Source organism: Limulus polyphemus, unplaced genomic scaffold (assembly GCF_000517525.1).
Source record: "Limulus polyphemus unplaced genomic scaffold, Limulus_polyphemus-2.1.2 Scaffold1157, whole genome shotgun sequence".
Lineage (NCBI taxonomy): Eukaryota > Metazoa > Arthropoda > Merostomata > Xiphosura > Limulidae > Limulus > Limulus polyphemus.
Genome location: NW_013666767.1, coordinates 101,610 through 110,874, shown reverse-complemented (window position 1 = coordinate 110,874; position 9,265 = coordinate 101,610).

The following is a 9,265-nucleotide window of genomic DNA, read 5'->3' as shown; positions in this document are numbered from 1 at the left end:
TAGTAATATCGTCCATATTTTAGTTAAAAATATAGTTTGATCTGTTTAGCGTACTATCATCATGATGGAAATAAGACGTTCAGGAATTAATACTCAGAATTATGTTTTAATTATTACTGTGATTAGTAATATCGTCCATATTTTAGTTAAAAATATAGTTTGATCTGTTTAGCGTACTGTCATCATGTTGGAAATAAGACGTTCAGGAATTAATACTCAGAATTATATTTTAATTATTAATTTGTTTGTTCCTGCATAGAGAAATAGAACAGTATTTGTATGTTTTTTTTTGCAAAGTTTCTTTCATTACTGTGACATATAAGAATTTTTTTTAGCTAAGTTAAGTTCTTTTTTAGTACAAAGCCACATTGGGCTAACTGCCACGTCTACCGCGGAGAAGTGAATCCCAGATTTTAGCGTTGTAAGTTCGGTCACTTACCGCTGTCCCACCAGGGGTATTTTTTTTTTTTTAGCTTTCTAACTGTTGGCATTAATTTTGTTCAATAAACATTCTTTTATGCAGACCAGGTTTCACTAGTTTATTTTATATTTTTGTTTGTTTGTTTGTAATTAAGCACGAAGCTACACAATGGGCTATCTGTGCTCTGCCCACCACGGGTATCGAAACCCGGATTCTAGCGTTGTAAGTCCGCAGACATGCCACTAGGAGGGGGTATTTTATATTTAAATATCTTTGAATAAAATAAAATACAATTTTGAACGACGGTTATTTTGATTGCTATATATCTGCTTTTGTTGAAAATGTTTTTAAAAAATCTATGTAAATTCAAGTAATCAAAATTGAAAGCTTTAATTTGGCAGAAAACTAAAATAGCTGAAAACATAAATAAAGTTAAAACAACAAATTCTGGAGAAACGTTGGTTTTTATCTTGTTACTTATTTTTAAATATTCCTTTGTTAGCATAATAATTTTCTTAATAGTTTAAATTTGCGTTGAAAATTATTGCGTGACCTCGCTGACGCAATGACTAGTATCACGCCACGTCCTTCTCGAACCTTCATGAATTATCGGGAGACTACTTTGATTGGGGGTAGCCTGGTATATATAAGATGGTCACAACGTAACGGAAGGATTGAGTAATTGAACTGCAGTCAGAGAGTGTGTAATTGAATTGAGTATTGTTGAAGTCGAGCACGTGAGACGTTTGTTATAGCTCGATTGTTGAAATTAAGTGTATCGCAAAGTTATATTCAGAAAGAATAAACCAGTTTTATTTAAGAAAGGACTTGTGTCGCTAAAGTTTCGTCGGAACGAATTTACGGAAAATTAACTAACGAACGGAGACGTAACAATACTATGACTAACGTAAAAATTAAACCTCTTGTATAATTTCATGGCTAATCGATTGAATAACTGAGGGTGTGCAATAATTAATCCAAATAGTTCACTGAAATTAAACACTTGAAAGACTGACTGACCATTGATTAACACCCACTCAGCAATGCACATGATGAATACTTCACGTTGACATTTTCTACTCCTTCATTCTGTTAACTGGTATTTATAGCTGAGTTCTCGCTTATAAGTATTCATCTAAGTTTCTAGATTTTCGTGACATCATTTAGAGTATTCTAAGTCTTCTATGACTAACGTGATATGATAGCTTTGGCTTCAATTTCCATCGAGTGTTTAGCCAAACTTTAAGCTTCATAAGTTGAGTACGCAATGTTATAGCACTTCAGTTTGTTCATAATTCAGATTTTATTAGAAGTTACAATTACTTATTTTAGTTGATATCTAAGAGATAAACCTTCAGATGAAAATAAGACATTAAATAAACTACACAGTTTCATTTTAGTTGTTGTCTATTATTAAATTAACAATTAATCGCTCAGCATTGTACAGAAAGGTAAGATATGAAGATTTTAACAGAAAATTAAACGTTAATTCAGTTATTGGATTTCGATATTAAGCCATCGTACACAGTTTAATTTCCTTTTTTCTCTACTGCGAAATTAATAATTTATAGTTCAACATTATGCAATAATTATCAATTTTTTCTGCAAGTTTAATATATTGTCATTAAGTTAAAAACGTTAATTCACTAGTTTGATTGAGTCAACCACACCATCTTTGTTCTAACTTCCTCACAAATCTCCAATATAAAAAAAATAACTTTTTATGTTCTTTTATATCTCTTTAAATGTCCCTACTTTAAAACGTTAAGACCAAACCGAATGAAAATAAAATTTAATTAAATCAACAAGTAACATTAGGAAGCCTACATAGAAAATCGTGATATTTGATCTTTAGAATGCTTTTATTCTCGCACATAAAATTTCGTGCTTGTATTTTTTCTTTTCCCTTTTTTTTTGCGTGCCATAACAAATTGCAGTCTTGACATACTGACTACGTCAATATCGAAATTTTTACGCCATTCCCGGCTATGGCTTCATATTGAAAATCTTTTGCACCCGTAGTGCGAATAACGAGGTATTCATTCTTGCTTGAATATTATTGAATAGAGTAATGTAATATATATAACCTTAATTTTAGCCTGCTAAGGTATCTCATTCCAATAACTAAATAAAACTTTGACTTCCTTAGTAACGCTTGTGTCTCTGTATTTTTTCTTTCGTACAATCAATGACGTTTGAACTTTTTTTTGCTCACGTGACTTTCCTTTAGTAATTTGCAAATCTAATAGATTATAAACTACATAGCTTTTCATTATCTATAGTTATTGTTCAAAGCTAGTTACTTAATTACATCAGAAATTACAAACTGTACCAAAGAATAACGTAACTAACTGTCTAATCAGGAATATGAAAGTGTCATAAAACAGAAATTCTAGTGGTAAAGAATGCATTGATTCAAGTGTTGGGTACCCTCACTATTATCGGTATTTTCAGTCATATTTAACCCATTCAATAATGGGTTAAATCTGTTTACCGCCATGAATTACAAATACGAGGCCCGGCATGGCCAGGTGATTAGGGACCTCGACTCGCAATCTGCGGGTTCGAATCCCCGTCCCACCAAACATGCTCGCCCTTTCAGCCGAGAGGGTGTTATAATGTGACGGTCAATCCCACTATTCGTTGGTAAAAGAGTAGCCCAAGAGTTGGCGGTGGGTGGTGATGACTAGCTGCCTTCCCTCTAGTCTAAATTAGGGACGGCTAGCGCAGATAGCCCTCGTGTAACTTTGCGCGAAATTCAAAACAAACAAACAAATTACAAATACGACTCGGAATTATGATCAATAACTTCGCCAATGAAGGTAAGACTAAACTTAAAGTACCTTCGTGTGTGATAAATTATCAGTAAGAGCTTAATAACAGTAAAGAAGAGGGTATAATAATATGTCAACCACACAATATCTGCTATATTCTGTGCTGACGAGGCCTATCTCGGAGTCTCTTTAAGGTTTATAAGAGTTAGATTTGTGCAACGAAATATTTCACTGATTATCATACTGATTACATTTCCTTTCTCGTGACTATAGTTTTAAAATGCTAAGTGTAACACATTTTAAAAATAAACTTTTTTTTTGGCGCACTACAAACAAAATGAACGTGATACGAGTTACGTTCACTTGAAGTGAACTGGAACGAGCGTAGCTTCGCGACTCACTCTGCGTGTGCTTCGTCACTACTATTTTTAGTGTTCCCACCGAACCATAGTTTTTTAAATTAATGTTGAATCGAATACCGTTTCAGGGGTGGAGGAAGCATTTTTAGATTGTTCAGGCAACTCAGGATATTATGCAAAGCTTGCCAGTGTTAAGGGGGGGGGGGTCTAGGGGCATGTACCCCAGGAAAATTTTGAAAAATAAGAGATTGAATTTTGTGCTAATTTTACTAAAATTTATTGAAAGTAATAATCTGCAAGCAATTATTTATGATTCACTGACGTTCACTGACACTTTTACTCACCATAGCAATAAGCAAGCACAAGCATGTACACTTACAGATTGCACATGTCATTTATTATGTATTGTTATATTCATACATACTATTTTAAGCCTATCTATTTACCTAGAAAAAATGTTTGACGTGACAAAATGTTCGTCTGGTTGCTGCCCGGTATACCGGACCTGCTCCTGCGCACACGTGCTTACCCATATTTTCGAGTATTTTCCTTAATAGCGGACAGCTTTTAGTTTTCATTTTCCACTCATTAAAAAAGAAAACATTATTCAGATCTAGAGTCGAATCAGACTTAAGTTGAAGTCGAGAGGATCACGTGTGCCAAGATGAAAGTCCTAATAATGTTAGTGGTCCAAATAGCAATCATTCATTGTTACAACAAAGGGAAAGTTACAGTCTAGAATGATGAGGTGGGGATATCCAATCTTTATCAGTCAACAGAAAACTTAAAAGTGTATGCGTTTTCTTATAGCAAAGCCACACCAGGCTATCCGCTGTGGGCACCGAGGCGAATGGAACCCCTGATTTTAACATTGTAACTACGAAGACTTACTGCTGTCCTACCGGGGGACAACTAATAAGTACACACACAAACACAAACAGACTAGGAACAAAAATGAATACAGGACATTTGAAGCGAGGTGGTACAAGTCTTACCTATGGCTTATTCTGTTTTAAGCAGAAGATAGCTCCAAACATATTGTTGGTGTAAATGTGCTTTATAGTCACTATGAGAAAAACCTATACACTGGATAGGTGAAGTGAAGAAAAAGTGTCATCGGCCACTATTCAGTTATCCACATTATACAGCAGCACGTATAACAAATAAACTTAGTATTCCGAATACTAAGTTTATTTATTAGAAGGTAGCTTATTGTTTGTACTGCCGCTAGAGCAATGACTGAAATCTGACTTTTAGTTATAGCAATTGGAAAAGGACAACAGCTACATTTGCAGAACTTAAGAAAGTGATCAATCAAGTTAGAATGAATTGGATGACAGAATATCAACACTTTGTCATGACTCAACCGAACGACCAGTTAAGAAAATGGCGAAGGGTTTTTGTCTTTCAGCTTTCCAGTATACATTTCCTTTTGTGACAAAGCATGACAATTCGGGGACATTAAAGACATTCAGGGCAACCTGCAACAGCTGTTGCTCGTAAGAGCTATGGACAAACCAGGACTTAATACATGGATTTCCAAAGAAACATACCTATCAAGTATGACATTGTGAACAAAATTATTACCATTATATGAAACGTCCTCCTAAGAACTAAACAAATCCAGCACCACCGTTCGTATGCCATCACTAACCACTACAAACGATTGTTTATTTGTTTATTATTAAGTGCAAAGCTACATAACTGGCTATCGGATATCGAAACCCGGTTTTTAGCGTTATAAGCCCTTATACTTACCGCTGAGCCACGGGGGGGGGGATTGCAAACAAAGCTACTTATATATTCCAACAAGGAAGAGTTATAAAGTTATTTGCATCAGATGGATTAACGAGTCCCTCTAAATTCATGAAGTTTTCACAGACTTTGTAGAGCAACCGATGCAGAGTACTTAACCACAGTTGAAAGTTGTCAATGTCTGGATGCTTTTGGAAGCATGTGTTGGTGTGGGTAACATGGCTGGGTAACACATCTATAAAGGATGGTACACTGAATGTTGTCAGTGCCCTGATGCTTTTGGAAGCTTGTGGTGTTGCAGGTAACATGGCTGGGTACCACATCTATAAGAGATGGTACACTGAATGTTGTCAGTGCCCTGATGCTTTTGGAAGCATGTGATGTTGCAGGTAACATGGCTGGGTACCACATCTATAAAGGATGGTACACTGAATGTTGTCAGTGTCTGGATGCTTTTGGAAACATGTGATGGTGTGGGTAACATGGCTGGGTACCACGTCTATAAAGGATAGTACATTGAATGTTGTCAATGTCTGGATGCTTTTGGAAGCATGTGATGTTGCAGGTAACATGGCTGGGTACCACATCTATAAAGGATAGTACGTTGAATGTTGTCAATGTCTTGATGCTTTTGGAAGCATGTGATGTTGCAGGTAACATGGCTGGGTACCACGTCTATAAAGGATAGTACATTGAATGTTGTCAATGTCTTGATGCTTTTGGAAGCATGTGATGGTACAGGTAACATGGCTGGGTAGCTCCGTGAACTTGCTGCACAAATACAGGAACTCGAACCAGAAGTTTTGTATGTTCATTGTTTTACTCGCTTCTCTGCTTCTAAAGTTCCATTCTTTAACGAACGTAGCAAATTCAAATGGAGAACCAACATTAAAAATATCCAAGAGACTGCAGTAGTGCCTAGTCAAGGGATTCAATTCTCATCGACTTGAAACGCCAAAAGATTTTATTAGACGGGAGTATTTTGCAATCGTTAGATGCTAACAAAGACGAAAAGAAACGACATTTTGACCAAAGCATGCTGTCTGCTCCAGGGGGAGTATTTTGTCAATCGTTAGATGCTAACAGAGACGAAAAGAAACGACATTTTGACCAAAGCATGCTGTCTGCTCCAGGGGGAGTATTTTGCAATCGTTAGATGCTAACAGAGACGAAAAGAAACGACATTTTGACCAAAGCATGCTCTCTGCTCCAGGGGGAGTATTTGGCAATCTTTAGTTACTAACAGAGACGACATTTTGACGAAAGCATGCTCTCTGTTCCAGGGGGAGTATTTTGCAATCGTTAGATGCTAACAAAGACGAAAAGAAACGACATTTTGGCCAAAGCATGCTGTCTGGTCCAAGAGTAATTGAACATCTATTGGTTTCACACATCAGAAAAGGAAACCAGCTGCAGATAAGTGAAGAAAGTGTTATTTCTCGAGTAATCAAGGTCAATAATGGAAAGACTAACGAAATTTGATTCCTGTAGCTAACAGGTATGTTCCAAGCCTCACAACTTTGATTACAAAGATTTTAGCTGTGTGAATTGAAGATCTCGTACTACAGTACAGATTCACTTCAGTGTATATGTATCCAGTTCAAAGAAGTAGTAGTGACACAATTTGTAAACATATTTTGTTAAACAATAAATATCAAAATCAATGAAGGCCACCAGGTGAAATCTCCAAAATACCTATTATGGTAGATGACAAATTATTTTATTTCATTAATGTAATTTGTAAACCACATAAATATAAATATGAAAAATTATATGAAACATGGTAACTTGATGTCTGAACTTTGCTTTTTAAAACTTAAGTTTATATTGTGTGAAAAATAAAATAATAAAAAATATCGGTAACAAGTGTGGATTGATAACAAAAAACTAAAAGGAATTGTAATCAGGAATACGGTACAATAATACTACATGTACTTCTACAGGGTTCTCTAAAGTGTTCTGTTTAAAATTAGGAATATTGTACAATAATACTACATGTACTTCTACAGGGTTCCCTAAAGTGTTCTGTTTAAAATCAGGAATATGGTACAATAAGACTACATGTACTTCTACAGGGTTCCCTAAAGTGTTCTGTTTAAAATCAGGAATATGGTACAATAAGACTACATGTACTTCTACAGGGTTCCCTAAAGTGTTCTGTTTAAAATCAGGAATATGGTACAATAATATTAGATGTACTTCCACACGGTCCCCAAAAGTGTTCTGTTTAAAATCAGGAATATGGTACAATAATATTAGATGTACTTCCACACGGTCCCCAAAAGTGTTCTGTTTAAAATCAGGAATATGGTACAATAATATTAGATGTACTTCCACAGGGTCCCCAAAAGTGTTCTGTTTCAAGAGTAAATAAACCAAAATTATGAGTAACAAACATTGTTATATCTTGCTTTTGAAATTCATATGTCATGTTCTGATGTAGCCTATAGGGTGCATAATTCTTCTCGTGATTTATGGCATGCGAACGTTTTACTGGCGTCACTACAGTACAAGTTGCAACGTGTGACATCATTTTAGTGTTTACTGACAGACAACACACTAGTGGTGCGAGTGGTTAAAAGAGGTGACTCCTTCAGACGACCTTTGGCTCTCTTTCGAGGAAATTACTCACCAGCGTGCTGCTATACACCATTTTGTCAAATCCTGTAACTTTCACCCTAATGCGCATGCGTCTGATGAGTTTTCTGTGTTTTAATATAACAGTAGCCTACAATAATTATGATGTAAATTATCTTTCCTTCACGTCTTTGGAAGGACTAGTCACGTGGGTAGAATAGTTCTTTTCTCTTTCTACTATTTTGAAGCTAGGAAGAAAATGAATCAAATTTGGACGGGGGGGATAAATTTGGATAAAATTTCATACAAAGTAAGATAGGATTTGTACAACGGATAGATATAGCAACACCTCGGAAGGGTTAATCCCACAGTTGCTGGAGAGCAGCTTATTTTAACCCCAGTATGTTTTGGATTAATGTACGGGTGAATGTGAACGGTACCTTGGCATGATACGCAGACTGACAAAGGAACCAACGAGTTTTGAATGTTTCAAATCAAATATTATCCACACAGTGGAAATTTCACTGCGAGGCAACGAACTTTCGGACGTCCCTCTATATTTGAATGAGTATTATAGTTACTTAAGACGCGTAACAATTAAACTAAAAAATTATCTTAATAATAGCCAAAATATAAAGAACGATCCTGCAGTCGTATGAAAACAATATTAATGTTATTCAGGACTCGTAGAATTAAAATATTGATCAGCACCAGAATTCCACACTCTCAACAATTTCCGATATTTACTTGAAGCAAATAACGTTCCGCGGTCTAGTTGTTCTAAAGGGTATTAGTTCTTGTGTTTATCCGACAGGAAACTGTACTCCAAGCTGTTACATGCGTTTTCTAAAAATAGCACTGCAGTGGTTGCCGTCCTTATTTTTTCTTCTGGTTATTATCATTTTGTCATTCCAGCGTTTACTTTCTTTTTTTTTTTAAAGCTCATGAAAAGCAAAGGTAAGTATTTTGATATATTCCTGAAACCTGGAATAACACAGTTATCGTGGAGTTTTTCCATCTCCGTATTTCACAAGTTTTAGGCATAGTTGCTTATTGTTAAGTTGCCTTTTGCATGACATTGTTAAATTCAGTTGTTTTATTTTTTCATACTCTATCGAATTATATTCGATGTTTGACTTAATATTCTGTAGTATTTACAATTATTAATTTTGACGCAGGTTATTAGGTTATTAACCCACACGTTTTAAAACTTTCATGTTCAGAAGCTCATCAAACGTTAATACTTCACGTGAAGTTTATAAAAACGTGCCTTTTTTGATGTGACGTTTACTTCACTCCTGGCGTATTATAAATATAACATTATGTGATTAAGGCGCTCGACCCGCAATCTGCGGGTCGAGGGTTTGGTTTGTTTTGAA